This window comes from Chelonia mydas, chromosome 1 (assembly GCF_015237465.2).
Source record: "Chelonia mydas isolate rCheMyd1 chromosome 1, rCheMyd1.pri.v2, whole genome shotgun sequence".
NCBI lineage: Eukaryota > Metazoa > Chordata > Testudines > Cheloniidae > Chelonia > Chelonia mydas.
The window spans coordinates 154,417,206-154,433,936 of NC_057849.1; the positions used below are offsets into that span (position 1 = coordinate 154,417,206).

Here is a 16,731-nt window from a genome sequence, read left to right on the forward strand (position 1 = left end):
CCAACTCTGCATCACCCACTGCTTCAGGTTTGTGGCAAATGCTACAATCTTGCTCTTAAAGTATAAAGTAATTTGTAATCAGGTACAGATGAACTCTCTTCAGCCCTATTATTGTGCTGCAGTCCAGATGGAGTTCAAAGATCCACCCCATAGGATTTTACTAAAAGACCCTTATTTCAGAACGCAAGTGACATCTGAATGTGGATAGGCAAAGGTGACGCCCAAAGGCCAGCTCCAAGCCAAGTTACAGAAACAGGAAAAGCCCATGCTATTTGTGAGCAAAGCTTGGTCCTTCCCAGCCTGGGAAGCCCTACTACACAAGGCCTTTAGCAGGGAACTTGGATTTTATTTAAGACTGAGGCTGAGTTGAATTGTTACTTAAAAAAAAAGAAAAAAAAAAGCCTGTGGGCCTAATCCTCTGCTGAGGTAAATCATCTTAGCTCTGTTGCAATCAGTGGAATGCCCCTGTTTTACACCAGCTAAGAATCTGGCCCTGTAGTCCTAGATTTTTAAGTCCAGAAGGGACCATTATCAATTCATCTGACCTCCTATATAACACAGGCCATATAAATTCACCCAGTAGCTTGTGCATCAGGTCTGTAATTTCTGTTTGAGCTACCGCATATCAGGCAAAGGCACAGAGAGGGGAAATGACTCACAAAAGTCATCCCCACAGGGCAGTGGTAGAGTCTGGAATAGAACCCAGGTCTCTGATCTCCTAGTCCAATGCCTGATCCACATTGTCTCTAGGTTGCATGGGCTTAGTCATCTTCTCCCATGCCAAGCATTGCAAAAGAGGAAACCTCATAAAATATTATCCAGGTTCTGACTCAACAAAAATCTCATGGCCTCATCCCCTATGTGTGGGGGATCCTGGCTGTGGACACACAGAAGGGGAAGGAGCCATTCAGAACAATCCCTTTAAGCGATAGAGGAAATGCCCAACACTGAATTGTGAAACCCAGATAGTTGCACTATAGGAGCAGGTGCTGCATCAGATGCCTCGACTGTCAATATGCTTTGGAGCCTCTTACTGCACGTAAAGACGGGACAGCATGTGATGACTGCAGGTGGCCAGAGAGCCCTGTGGTTCCTGGAGCTTGCAAGAACATCTTCAGACACCCTACAAGCATGTTGCACAGAGAGAATCTCATCATGGCTATAAGCCCTATGTGTGGTAGCGTTTGCAGAATTGGGCCAACTTTTTTGAAAGTAAGTTGATGTGTTGAGTATGACAGCTACTATCTCAAAGTAAACTATCTTTCCTGTAGAGAGAGGAATCATCCCATGATGGCCAGGGTATGACCATTGACCTAGCTGGAAAAAAATAAACAGCTCAAGACATCTTTACATTTTCCAGAAGGTTTTGATACAGTCACTAGGTTACAGCAGCCCTTTGTAGACTTTGCTGCACTTGTTTGTTCTTGTAACAGTAAATCTAACTATTGTAGAAGAGTTCCTTGGGGAATCACCATTCTAGGAGGATATTCTGGCTTCAAAGGTTAGAATGATTCCTGGTATAGGACTTACCCTTGATCTCAACTCTACTGACTCATAACTGACTACAGGTCATTGCAGACATCTTATCCTGTAATATCTGTTTCCTCGGGGAACTCTTTTGGTACATTTTAGTGCTTAATCAAGTTAAGAAATGACAGTACTTGCTACTTTCAGGCATGAGTGGGCATTGTGCAGGATTTTCTCCACAACTCTACATTGTATGAACAGTTCTGATCATCAATAATTCTCTGTACCACCCCTGAGACTCTCCAGTGCAAAGAACAAGTGTGTGTAGTGATATTCTGATGGGGACAAATAAACGTCAAGGAAGAGTCTCTGGGTACATCTATACCACAAATGAAGGTGTAATTTTAGTGGGTGTAGGCAGACCCACATTAGCTGTAATCTAGGTAACAGTAGCAATGAATGTGCAGCGGTATGGGTGAGTAACCCAAATATGAAAGTCCAGAGGAAAGTAACAAAAATGATTAAAGGTCTAGAAAACATGACCTATGAGGGAATATTGAAAACACTGGGTTTGTTTAGTCTGGAGAAGAGAAGACTGAGAGGGGACATGATAACAGGTTTCAAGTACATAAAAGGTTGTTACAAAGAGGAGGGTGAAAAATTGTTCTCTCTAACGTCTGAGGATAGGACAAGAAGCAATGGGCTTAAATTGCAGCAAGGGCAGTTTAGGTTGGAAAAAATTTCTAACTGTCAGGATGGTTAAGCACTAAAATAAATTGCTGAGGGAGGTTGTGGAATCTACAGAGGTTTTTAAGAGCAGGTTAGACAAACACCTGTCAGGAATGGTCTAGTTATTACTTAGTCCTGCCATGAGTGCAGGGGATTGAACTAGATGACCTACTGAGGTCCCTTCCAGTCCTACACTTCTATGATTCTATGTATCCAGGATCCCCAGTAGGCTTGTACCTAACTCACGCTGAAGCCCATGCGGCCATGTCCTCACTACTATCATTACTCATGCTTGCTAGATTAAAGCTAACATGGTTATTCCTGTCTGTGCTACAATCACACCATACCCTAAGAAAAACAACCAAGTTGTCACCCTGGCCAGATGTAAATCTGGCTCTCTAAAGGTAACGGGCATTGATTTGCCATATCACCCACATGCCCCCTAAAACTTCTAGTATTTTATATACTTGTTAGGGATGGGCAAACCCGGGGAGTTTTTGAACTATTTCAAAGGTTCTAAAAGATCCAACAAGCTACTTCAAATTTCTAAACCTTATGCACAAACATTAATTACACTGTAGGTTATACTTATTAATACACAAATTTTCCACCAGATCCTGTATGTTAACTACACTGTACTTACATTGCAGTTACAATGTATATAAAAAAACCCCTTGAATGTACTTAATAATGCTAATTGAACATTGTGTGTACATTAAATTAGCACTGGGCAGAGAATGATACTGTAATTTCATTTAATGGAGGAATAAGATTGTTCTGCTTTGGAACAAAACCAAAACAATGTGAAATTCTCCATGAAATAGGCGTCTGGAAAAAAACTGTTTAGAAAAAAATCAGAGTTTTGTTCTGGTAATTTTGAAGTGAAATTTGGCCTGGCAGGCTGAAGAAGAGCCAGGAGCCTGGAAATCCTGGCTTAGCTAGGAGTCTTGGGCCTTGTGAGCCAGCACTCCCAGGGGTTCTAGGTTCCCAGCTCCCCTTCAGCACATCAGGTAGGCTGCCCCAGAGCAAGGGACCCTGAAAACCCTGGGCCCCAACTCCAGCAATCTGCCAGGCACACAGAGACCCTGGAAGCACTGGGGTTCCTAGTTCAGAGGCAGTAAGCCTGAAGGGCTGACCTGGAGCCCCTGACCCTGAAAGCCTTGATGTTTCCAGAGCCACAGAGTATGAAAGTCTTGGGGGCCCCTGCCCAGGGATAGTCTGTATGGTGCGCTGTCCTGGAGCCATTGATCTTGGAACTCCTTTTCCATTGAAATTGATGGGACCACTCGTGGAGAAGCTTCTACCTCAACTTGTGTAAACTTGGCAGAGTCTGACCCAATAGTAGAAATTATAGTTTAAAATGTAAAATATAAATGTGATTCAGTTAGTGTCTCTGAACCCTAACTCTCATTAATGTAGACTTCATATATAGATCTCATACTACAAAATTAACTCAACAATTACAGCTTCACTCAGTCTCTGTTAAAGACACCAGCATTGACTTTTCACCACCTACATATTCACATTAACTTTACTAGTCACATCTACTACAAAACAATGCGCAAGTAGCATTTAATGCTGCAATGAAACTACACTGAAGTTGGGTTTTTTTGTTTATTTTGTTTTTGTTACATGTTAACAATGTGTAATGTTGTGTTTAATACACAGGAATTTTAACAAAAAAGCTATTTTGTGCTCTTCTAGGTAGAAGTGAAAGCAAAAATGTTTTATTGGGTTCAAAATCAGGCAAAACAACCTTGCTCATTCTCACTAATGATAAGGCAGGATTCAGAGGATGAAAAAGTAAGAAGGAATATTGGGTCAGATCCTCAGAAATTCTCTCAATGCAAAGACAACAGGGAAGGTGTTACAATCCTGATGAGTTTCCCCACTACTGGATACCCATAAATCTTGGTCCCACATGCTCTTGGCTTGCTGGGGCTGGGCAGAGATTAGGCAGTATCTCTCTGGCTCTGGACCTCTAGGCACACACTCCATGTGCTAACCCTGTGTTTGACACCCCTCCTGGTGGTGGGGACATCCATGGTGCAATCTCCCAGTCCTGAGACTAGTGCCAGTTCTCCCAAGCTTCTCCAGTAGCTGCTACAAGCTCTCAGAGTTCAACCAAAGCTGTGGATCCTTTGGTCTACTATTTCCATCGTCAGGGACTGAGAGTCTGTGAAGGATTTTCTATAAATACACACATTTTACTCATAGAGTGAGCACAAGAGAAATACAGATCCGCACAAAAATAATAAAGAGCTTAACACAAAAACCTTCCCTCCAGAGTCCTTGCCACTTGGAGAGCCCCTTGGGTTTTGGTCAGTCCTTTCAGGGTCTCAAGACCCTCCATTCCTCCTCCTGCCACCTTGTTCTGGTTGATGACAGAGAGCCATTACAAGCGGACCTGTTTCCCTATCAGGTCATCCATTACTTAATTGCCACCTATCTGAAGTCGAGACTGGAAAAACTGGTTTCTTGCAGCTTGTCCACCCTCTTTAGCATATCCACTGTAGTGCCAGGACAAAATCATTCATTGCTAATGATCACTCTGCAATGTTCAAACTGTGTCAACACCTCTTGGAATTCCAGTCTAAAATGGAGGCAAAAAGACAAAAGGGAAGGCAGTACACTCTTACAACCAAAACGGTGCTCACTCAAAAAATGAAGTTAGTAGTTTGATATAGATACATATAGACATATACTAAATTGTCATATAAGGCAAGAGCAGACATCTACAAATCTCTTCTCCAGTCATTAGTTTCTTACTAATACCCAGGGGAAATGCCCAAGTCTACATTGTACCTTCTGTAAGAACACAATTATTGTGAAGATGTCCCATTGTTCATAGAATACAGAAGGATACATTTTAAAAACTATGGATCAGGACGGTGGGAGTATCAATTACAGAAACTAAGCATAGATTTAATCTGCCCTTTATCTAAGGGAGGCAATGGACATTATAATGGGGTGGCACAGAAGCTGTGTAAATTGCAGGATGAAAGAATCAACTTTTGAACCTTTGTCCTCTAAGCAGACTCACTACAGAATTTTATTTTCCTTTACATACCATAGAACTTGCACAAAGAAATGTTCACTGGCACAAACAATGGATGCCTCTGCGACCATTGCTAATTATTACTGTGATGTTTGTTGTGCTTTCAAATGAAAATTGACATGGCTGAAGTATTTTCGCACATTTGTCTTCTCGGTGAAAGCAAGCAGATCTTTAGTCTTGATCCAAATTTGTAACTAAGATCATAAAAGTTCATGTTATGATGAATATATACAGTTAAACTCTCCGACAGAGTTCCTGTATTGTACTTGAGAGAAGAGTTTGGCCCATATGCTGTATAGGAATGCACACACGTGGAAAGAAGCACAGACTTGATGTTTCATAGAAGCATGGACAGATTCTAAAGGTAGCTGGCCTCAGCCTGTGGGAGGAAAGATTAGCTCATGCTTAGGCATCAGATAGATGAATTTTATTATATCCTTAGGTTTGAGAGTAACAGCCGTGTTAGTCTGTATTCGCAAAAAGAAAAGGAGTACTTGTGGCACCTTAGAGACTAACCAATTTATTTGCGCATAAGCTTTCGTGAGCTACAGCTCACTTCATCGGATGCATACTGTGGAAAGTATAGAAGATCTTTTTATACACACAAAGCATGAAAAAATGGGTGTTTACCACTACAAAAGGTTTTCTCTCCCCGCACCCCACTCTCCTTACCAGCAGGAGAGTGGGGTGGGGGGAGAGAAAACCTTTTGTAGTGGTAAACACCCATTTTTTCATGCTTTGTGTGTATAAAAAGATCTTCTATACTTTCCACAGTATGCATCCGATGAAGTGAGCTGTAGCTCACGAAAGCTTATGCTCAAATAAATTGGTTAGTCTCTAAGGTGCCACAAGTACTCCTTTTCATTATATCCTTAAGCTGACTTATTTCTACAAACCACCCCAGCCCTTTGTTATTCTTTGAATTTGTGCACGCATGTGGTGTGGCTGATTTTCAGAAGTGCATATGATGACAGTCCTGGTGTTTTATAGGGGGATCTCGCTCACAGATTGAAAAAGCAGTTCTGTCTCCCAAGCTGCTTCACACAAACTAATAATGGATTAGTAATTGACTTTAATTAGCTACTAAACAACATCAGAAGGGCCAGCTGAGACCTGAACAGCAGGGTACCACTTTGAGGTCATTTCCCTGCAATGTTACCATCTCTTTCTCTCTCTCTCTCTCTTGCTCTCCCCCCCACCCCCAATTTTCTTTACACTCTGGTGCACAAGCACACACTAGCATGAAAAGTATTTGGGCTACAAAGAGGAAAAAGGGAAACATTTTTTCCCTTGTTTAGAGTTTTAAAAACTCTTTTTGGTTTTAAACCCACCACTGCTGTGCTAACAGGCTTCAAGTATTATACAAGCAAAATATTATGAAAACATTCTAAAATATAAGAACATTATACTGATAAAACATAAACCAGCCTTTATAAAACTTTAAATAGCAATAATAACAAAAATGCAGAGACGGAGCAACTTAGAACAAAAGGAAGAAGGGAGGGTGACAAACAAGAACCTGCAGTAGTCATACTAAAAATACCTTCCGGAGAAAAATACAGCTCCAAACCTGCAAAGACATTCATCCATGCTTGACCTTACACACTGTGGGTATGTTCCCACTGCATCTGGGACCATGGGTAGACAGACACATGCTAGCTCTGCTTGAGCCAGCACGCTAAAAATAGCAGAGTGGCCATGGGGGTGTGGGTGTGGCTTGGACTAGCCTCCCGGGTACGTACCAGAGGATTGGGCAGGTTTGTACTTGGACAGCTAGCTTGAGCTGCCGCACGCTGCTATTTTTAGTGTGCTAGCTCGAGAGTGGAACTAGCACATGTCTGTCCACCCCAGCTGCATCTGGGAAGCATGCTTCCAGCTGCAGTGTAGACGTAGCCTGTGAGTAGTCCTGTTGAAATCAGTCAGATTGCTCACAGTGCAGAAAGTTAAGCATGGGTGCAAGTCTTTTTTCATGAATCAGGGTTTATGTTTTAGGTAAGGAAGAGGAGAAGATGGATTTCAGGGGATCCTCTGAGAGCTCTACTCCACACACTAAGCCCTGGTCTACACTAGGACTTTAGGTCGAATTTAGCAGGGTTAAATCGATGTAAACCTGCACCCATCCACACGATGAAGCCCTTTATTTCGACTTAAAGGGCTCTTAAAATCGATTTCCTTACTCCACCCCTGACAAATGGATTAGCGCTTAAATCGGCCTTGCCGGGTCGAATTTGGGGTACTGTGGACACAATTCGACGGTATTGGCCTCTGGGAGCTATCCCAGAGTGCTCCATTGTGACCGCTCTGGACAGCACTCTCAACTCAGATGCACTGGCCAGGTAGACAGGAAAAGAACTGCGAACTTTTGAATCTCATTTCCTGTTTGGCCAGCGTGGCAAGCTGCAGGTGACCATGCAGAGCTCATCAGCAGAGGTGACCATGATGGAGTCCCAGAATCGCAAAAGAGCTCCAGCATGGACTGAACGGGAGGTACGGGATCTGATCGCTGTATAGGGAGAGGAATCCGTGCTATCAGAACTCCGTTCCAGTTTTCAAAATGCCAAAACCTTTGTCAAAATCTCCCAGGGCATGAAGGACAGAGGCCATAACAGGGACCCGAAGCAGTGCCGCGTGAAACTTAAGGAGCTGAGGCAAGCCTACCAGAAAACCAGAGAGGCGAATGGCTGCTCCGGGTCAGAGCCCCAAACATGCCACTTCTATGATGAGCTGCATGCCATTTTAGGGGGTTCAGCCACCACTACCCCAGCCGTATTGTTTGACTCCTTCAATGGAGATGGAGGCAACACGGAAGCAGGTTTTGGGGACGAAGAAGAAGATGATGATGAGGAGGAGGTTGTAGATAGCTCACAGCAAGCAAGCAGAGAAACCGCTTTTCCCGACAGCCAGGAACTGTTTCTCACCCTGGACCTGGAGCCAGTACCCCCCGAACCCACCCAAGGCTGCCTCCTGGATCCGGCAGGTGGAGAAGGGACCTCCGTGAGTGTACCTTTTAAAATACTATACATGGTTTAAAAGCAATCATGTGAAAGGATTACTTTGCCCTGGCATTCGCGGCTCTCCTGGATGTACTCCCAAAGCCTTTGCAAAAGGGCAGCCTTATTGCGTCCTTCATGGTAGGCCATTTTACCACTCCAGGCCAGTAACACGTACTCGGGAATCATTGTACAACAAAGCATTGCAGTGTATGTTTGCTGGCGTTCAAACAACATCCGTTCTTTATCTCTCTGTGTTACCCTCAGGAGAGTGAGATATAATCCATGGTCACCTGGTTGAAATAGGGTGCTTTTCTTCAGGGGACACTCAGAGGAGCCCGTTCCTGCTGGGCTGTTTGCCTGCGGCTGAACAGAAATGTTCCCCGCTGTTAGCCACGGGGAGGGGGGAGGATTGAGGGGGTAGCCACGCGGTGGGGGGAGGCAAAATGCGACCTTGTAACGAAAGCACATGTGCTATGTATGTAATGTTAACAGCAAGGTTTACCCTGAAAGAGTGTAGCCACTGTTTTATAAAATGTGTCTTTTTAAATACCGCTGTCCCTTTTTTTTTCTCCACCAGCTGCATATGTTTCAATGATCACAGGATCTTCTCCTTCCCAGAGGCTAGTGAAGATTAGAAAGAAAAAAAAATGCACTCGTGATGAAATGTTCTCTGAGCTCATGCTGTCCTCCCACACTGACAGAGCACAGACGAATGCGTGGAGGCAAATAATGTCAGAGTGCAGGAAAGCACAAAATGACCGGGAGGAGAGGTGGCAGGCTGAAGAGAGTAAGTGGCGGGCTGAAGAGAGTAAGTGGCGGGCTGAAGACAGGGCTGAAGCTCAAATGTGGCGGCAGCATGATGAGAGGAGGCAGGATTCAATGCTGAGGCTGCTGGAGGACCAAACCAGTATGCTCCAGTGTATGGTTGAGCTGCAGCAAAGGCAGCTGGAGCACAGACCGCCACTACAGCCCCTGTGTAACCAACCGCCCTCCTCCCCAAGTTCCATAGCCTCCACACCCAGACGCCCAAGAACGCGGTGGGGGGGCCACCGGCCAACCAGCCACTCCACCACAGAGGATTGCCCAAAAAAAAGAAGGCTGGCATTCAATAAATTTTAAAGTTGTAAACTTTTAAATTGCTGTGTGGCATTTTCCTTCCCTCCTCCAACACCCCTCCTGGGCTATCTTGGTATTCATCCCCCTATTTGTGTGATGAATGAATAAAGAATGCATGAATGTGAAGCAACAATGACTTTATTGCCTCTGCAAGCAATGATCGAAGGGAGGAGGGGAGGGTGGTTAGCTTACAGGGAAGTAGAGTGAACCAAGGTCCGGTGGGTTTCATCAAGGAGAAACAAAGAGAACTTTCACACCGTAGCCTGGCCAGTCATGAAACTGGTTTTCAAAGCTTCTCTGATGCGTGCCGCGCCCTCCTGTGCTCTTCTAACCACCCTGGTGTCTGGCTGCGTGTAACCAGCAGCCAGGCGATTTGCCTCAACCTCCCACCCCACCATAAACGTCTCCCCCTTACTCTCACAGATATTGTGGAGCACACAGCAAGCAGTAATAACAGTGGGAATATTGGTTTCGCTGAGGTCTAAGCTAGTCAGTAAACTGCGCCAGCGCACCTTTAAACGTCCAAATGCACATTCTACCACCATTCTGCACTTGCTCAGCCTGTAGTTGAACAGCTCTTGACTACTGTCCAGGCTGCCTGTGTACGGCTTCATGAGCCATGGCAGTAAGGGGTAGGCTGGGTCCCCAAGGATACATATAGGCATTTCAACGTCCCCAACAGTTATTTTCTGGTCTGGGAATAAAGTCCCTTCCTGCAGCTTTTGAAACAGACCAGAGTTCCTGAAGGTGTGAGCGTCATGTATATTTCCTGGCCATCCCACGTTGATGTTGGTGAAACGTCCCTTGTGATCCACCAGAGCTTGCAGCACTATTGAAAAGTACCCCTTGCGGTTTATGTACTCGCCGGCTTGGTGCTCCGGTGCCAAGATAGGGATATGGGTTCCGTCTATGGCCCCACCACAGTTAGGGAATCCCATTGCAGCAAAGCCATCCACTATGACCTGCAAATTTCCCAGGGTCACTACCCTTGATATCAGCAGATCTTTGATTGCGTGGGCTACTTGCATCACAGCAGCCCCCACAGTAGATTTGCCCACTCCAAATTGATTCCCAACTGACCAGTAGCTGTCTGGCGTTGCAAGCTTCCACAGGGCTATCGCCACTCGCTTCTCAACTGTGAGGGCTGCTCTCATCTTGGTATTCATGCGCTTCAGGGCAGGGGAAAGCAAGTTACAAAGTTCCATGAAAGTGCCCTTACGCATGCGAAAGTTTCACAGCCACTGGGAATCGTCCCAGACCTGCAACACTATGCGGTCCCACCAGTCTGTGCTTGTTTCCCGAGCCCAGAATCGGCGTTCCACAGCATGAACCTGCCCCATTAGCACCATGATGCATGCATTGGCAGGGCCCATGCTTTCAGAGAAATCTGTGTCCATGTCCTGATCACTCATGCAACCGCGCTGACGTCGCCTCCTCGCCCGGTATCGCTCTGCCAGGTTCTGGTGCTGCATATACTGCTGGATAATGTGTGTGGTGTTTAATGTGCTCCTAATTGCCAAAGTGAGCTGAGCGGCCTCCATGCTTGCCTTGGTATGGCGTCCGCACAGAAAAAAGGCGCGGAATGATTGTCTGCTGTTGCTCTGATGGAGGGAGGGGAGACTGACGACACGGCTTATAGGGTTGGCTTCAGGGAGCTAAAATCAACAAAGGGGGTGGCTTTACATCAAGGAGTATTTCAGGCAGGACTTCACGGAGGGTTCCAATAAGAAATGGTGTACCTAAGTTATTGTTCTTATTGGAACAAGGAGGTTAGTCTGGCCTCTGATTGATACATGGCTAGATTTACCTCGCTGCACCTTCTCTGTGAGTGACTGCAGTGTGACCTAGAGGAATGAGTCCCCTAGATGGGGGGGGGGGGGGGGGGGAGGGGAAGCAAATGAGTACAAAACAAATCTGGTCTATTTCTTGTTTTGATCCACTCCATCTATCTTTTACAACTTTGGCTGGCAGCAGACGGTGCAGAAGGACTGCATGCCATCCACATCTCATGGCTGCTCGGCAGAAGATGATGCAATACAACTGCTAGCCATCCTCATCTCTTGCCTGCCCGGCAGAAGATGGTACAGTACGACTGCTAGCAATCCGTATCACCTGCCTGCTCACCATAAGACGGTTCAATAGGACTGACTGCAGGACTAAAGAGAATGACATGGTCAAGTCACTCCAAATTTAGTCCCTGCGCCCATGTCTGTCCAGGTGCTCCTGGCTGACGTGGCCAGGAGCACCGCGGACATGACGATGACGGCTACCCGTCGTATTGCACCGTCTGCTGCCACAAGGCAAGGGGTTGCTGCTACTGTGTAGCAATGCAGTACCACGTCTGCCAGCACCCAGGAGACATACGGTGACGGTTACCTGAGCGGGCTCCATGCTTACCGTGGTATGGCGTCTGCACAGGTAACTCAGGAAAAAAGGCGCGAAACGATTGTCTGCCCTTTCTTTCATGGGGGGAGGGAGGGAACGGGGGCCTGACGATATGTACCCAGAACCACCCGCGACAATGTTTTAGCCCCATCAGGCATTGGGATCTCAACCCAGAATTCCAATGGGCAGCGGAGACTGCGGGAACTGTGGGATAGCTACCCACAGTGCCACGCTCCGGAAGTCGACGCTTGCCTCGGTACTGTGGAAGCGCTCGGCCGAGTTAATGCACTTAGAGCATTTTCTATGGGGACACACACACTTGAATATGTAAAACCGATTTCTAAAAAACCGACTTCTATAAATTCGACCTAATTCCATAGTGTAGACATACCCTAAGTAAAATCCGGAGTCCATTGTTTCCAGAGCAACACAAGAAAAGGGAGAGAAAAGCCCTTTAAGGATAGACGAATCCCTGCATTAAAATGGCTCTCTTGAATATCAAGGTGGAACTGTGCTGCCCTGATCCCCAGTATAGTTTAGAGCAGCAGAAGTACTGCTCTTACATATGCCAGCTGGTTTACAGGCCTTTAGGGACCCATATGCCAGATGAACATAGGCAGAGCTTAGAGCTCCTCTGAGCTGGGGGAATTCTCAGCTGGTCGGATCTGTCTCTTTGTACCACTTCAGCAGCACGAAAGGAGCTGAACTGCAACCAAGAGTCTGGCCCCTCCAGTCACAAGGTTTGTTACATCTAAATGGAACAGTGACAGGAAATTACCCGAATGCTATATTTTTCAATGTGGACCAAATTCAAAGGGGATTTAAACGCTAGTGTAAGTTATTCATCATTGGAACTGATGGAAAAATATATAAATCCAAAATGGTGACTACCTTTTCCATCAAAATTTTGACTCACATACCCCAAAATGAGAGGGCGCAAAATTGTCCCATATTTTGACCAGCTCTATTCATCATTAGTAATTCTGTGTAAATTAGTTTAGGCTGGTGTAATTTACACAGCCAGGGGAAGGGGAAGTGGGTTTGTATCAGGGAAAGCAGCTAATAGGTGTAACATAAAACAATCCTTTAATATTCTGTTGTATAGAATTAGTACTGTACTATCAATGGTGGTTCATGAGATAGCGTCCCTTCAAGTGATCACTGATCTCTTGAGTCAGGCCAGGTGAAAATACAGACCATTTACCAGACAGGCCAGGATGCTTTCAGCATCCCCAGGATCCTACGCTGGTCCATCTCTGGTCAGACAGCTTGGGAAGGAAGAAAGACATGAGCTACTAAAAGAGGGAGTGTAAAGAGGGAGATGAGCAGTAAGGGGGATTTGTCTGAACGGTGGGGTCTCAATGGCCCAAATTAGGGGATCTGCTTTCTGTGGGTATCTGTGTCACCTCAAATTGTGGAGAGGGTCTCTTCCTTCTGAGAGGAGGAAGCATCCTTCATTCTTGTGTATCAGCGTGCTGCCGCTAGACTCAGAAAATCCAGCTCCCATCGCAACGTCCCTTCACAAGCACTGCTACAGCAGTAACACCCGGTGGCACGTGCCCCCTCACGGTCCTCTTGTTTGCCTTAGAAAGACTCGTCATATGCCTCTGACACAGCTTCTCCGTGGCACTGGCAGCGGTGGGGGTGAGATACGGTCATCGCCGGGCTTTCTTGATATATTTTCTTTCCTCAAGTTTCCATCACCGCCTTTTCCAAGGACATCCGAAGCAGGGATCTAAATGGTACGGCCCAAAGGACAAACACAATCTGATAACTGCAGTCTACAGAGGAGAAACTCTGTGACTTCTCGTGGGGGGTGGAGGCAGCATGACCTCTTCCATGGCACAAGTCAATCTTTCAGAGCTATGTCTGACACCAGATTTTCTAAAACCCGACATGTTCAGCTGCATCAATGTCAACAGCTACAGGAGGTTTTATGGTTTCAGACAAAGCTGGAAGTTTGAATTGGTCCTGCACTGACTGTGTGATGTTGTTTACACAAATCCCACATGATAATCAGAAGGCTAAGAAAAATGGGAGTAATTGCAAACTGGTAAAGTGTTGTATTCTAGGAGGAACCTTTTGCCTGGGGAGTGTTTTTCTCTCTCTCACTACAGGATATCAATGTGCTATTCTACTGAATTATTTTGATACTGCTATGAAATGAGTGCACATTACCCTACAAAAGAATAAAAAAGGAATTACAAGTACAGGGAACATACATGCTGGAACTAGGGATGCAGTGGGTGCTGCTGCACCCCTTGGCTTGAAGTGAGTTCCCTTATATACATGGTTTACAGTTTGGCTCAATAACTCTCAGCACCCCCACTATAAAAATTGTTCCAGCACCCTGGCAGGGAGGAACTAGAAGCTGAATTGGAATAAATAGTCCTTCGACCTTAGAGGAGTGGTAATTCCACCACATAATTTCTGTCCCCATTTCCAAAGGCCATCTATTCTCTTCCCATGTCACCCCCCAACCACCATTATATTCTCTCTCTGCCCTGTACCCTCATGCTTACCTGTAAACACCCGTGTGAAGACACCCCAGTGCCTGCACCATAGCTGTACTGCCAGTGTATTGGAGCCACACAGCTACCCACCACCAACTTCCACACAGCCACTTATCAGAATCAGCCTCATACCAGCCCCCAGCATGGACACACCAGGAACATCCCATTGCCAGGATCACAGACAGACCAGCTGCTGGGAGAATGTGACCAGAGCTCCAGTTCTCAAATCCCTCTCCCCACTTCCCAGAGGGGTTCCTCACTCCCCATAAAGGAGTGTATCAAGTAGGGACGATTTGCCCCCATAGGGAGGCACCAAGAGGGTGTTCTCCTGAGGAAGTACCAGCAGAGATGTTTCTCTCTCCACAGTAGCATCCAGCAGACTGGAAGGGAGGTGGCTCAGAGTTCATTCTTGCCCATCCAAGTAGAGGGAGCTAGGCGACGGGATAGGAGTTCTGTGGTCTGATGCTTCCATATGACCTGGTCTCAGCACCAACCAGAGCTCTGTGCTGAAAGCAGGATAAACAGAGCAGTCAGATGAGAGAACAGCTGAACAACCTGGGTTGAGCCCTGAGGCACAGGAAAGGGTGCATCTCTCCCAGTCCCACACTCTCTCTCTCTCTTTCTTTCACTATACAGATACTGTGAACCAGAATGAAAGATATAGCGTAAGAATTATGAACAAAATGATCAAGAAGTTCCATGGTTCCCAAACTGTAGTCTGTCGAGAGCTGTCTGGTCACATGGTGCTGGCTCCTTCTTTTTTATGCAGGTGCTAAGTTACATTAAAGGGCAGCTACAAATACATGAAATACTTTCCCAATGTTACTCTTCCATAGAAGCCCTTGCAGTAGTTTCCACAGGGAGATTACATGACCGGGAATGAGGTTGGACAGACAGCCTTAACATAGGCATTTCCTGACTTTGGAGTGCTGCACTTTGCAACCTGACTATACTTTTCTCTCATTTTTTGGTATGGAATATGTGCACTGTTCTATTGCTATGTTGGTATAAGTGAGGCTGGTCTGAGGGTTACACAGAAGAGCACAAAAGTAAAAGGGACTCACTGAAAAATCTTCCATCCATCTCCTATGGAAGCAGCAGGATCTAGTTTTGTTTGGGGCACCAGAAGGTCGGCTAGTTCTGTTTATAAAGGAAAATGAAGAGTAGGAGCAGTCCTAAGACATAAGTAAAGGATTTCCAGTTAGCAGTGCCAGCTAACATTTGTAGAGGGAGTTTAAAAGTTATCTAGAGCAGTGGCTCTCAACCTTTCCAGATTACCGTGCCCCTTTCAGGAGCCTGATTTGTCTTGTGTACCCCAAAGTTTCACCTCACTTAAAAACTACTTGCTTGCAAAATCAGACATAAAAATACAGACGTGTCACAGCACACTAGTACTGACAAATTGCTTACTTTCTCCTTTATACCATAGATTTATAAAATAAATTGACTGGAATATAAATATTGTACGAACATTTCAGTGTATAGCCTATATAAAGCAGTATAAACAACTCATTGTCTGTATGACATTTTAGTTTGGACTGATGTTGCTAGTGCTTTTTAGGTAGCCTGTTGTAAAACTAGGCTGTTATCTAGCTGAGTTGATATACCCCCAGGGCTACGCATACCCCTGGTTGAGAACCACTGATCTAGAGGAGTACCTGTTTCTTCAGTTCTCTCATCCCCTACCCAGAGGCTCCAACTGCTCAGTGTCTCCCCACTGAGGTTCCAGCTGCTCACCGCTATCACCTTCGTCCTATGTAAAAAAGAAATGTCCCATTATTATCATATATTTATTTATCCATTGCATTATGGTAGAACCTACAGATCCCAACCCAGATCATGGCCCCATAAGTACTGGGTGCTGTACATACACTTAAGAGGAAATGGTGCCTGCCCCAAAAGGCTTGTAATCTACCCAGATGAGACAGTTCATACTTTATCACTACTCCCAGTCTCAGTGCTTTGGGTTCCACGGTTAAGGAGGATGCCACATGTGACTGCACTGTTTATATGTCCCTCGATGAGGCTTTGACACTTAATGCTCTGAAAAAAGAATGCAAGTATGAAATGCTGTCCCATGTGACTCGTGTCTGCTTCTTAGGGCATCTTGAGTAATGCAGTTCAGAAAATGGGATTGTATCGTGTGCAGCTGCTTACTCATGTAACAGGCTCTTACAAGTAAACACGGGTCATACTGTAGTTATTCCAATCTTTTTTTTTTTTTTTTTTTTTTTAAGTCTCAGAGGGCCTGGTCCAATGCCCATTGACATCAAAGAATGACTTCCATTGACTTCAATGGACTTTAGAACAGGGCACTAAATGTTAGTGTTAGACTAGATTCTACACTCATTGTTTCCCATTCTTGCCATCCCTTTTGTGGTGGAAGGCACTTCCTGAAGAGGTGAAGCCACCACTTTAAAATCTACAGGCCCTGGAAGTAATTTCACTTCTCTGATTCACTGCAATAAGA

At 45.4% G+C, this 16,731-nt stretch overlaps 1 long non-coding RNA gene across 1 annotated transcript; it reads right to left on the minus strand.

Annotated features, from left to right (window-relative positions):
- Positions 1–12,789: 12,789 nt before the first annotated feature.
- On the minus strand, positions 12,790–15,436 carry LOC122464073. Its single transcript, XR_006287932.1, has 3 exons — positions 15,326–15,436; positions 14,602–14,767; positions 12,790–13,483 (listed from the first exon to the last, which is right to left on the minus strand). It is a non-coding gene; the product is annotated as an uncharacterized LOC122464073 (long non-coding RNA).
- Positions 15,437–16,731: the final 1,295 nt, after the last annotated feature.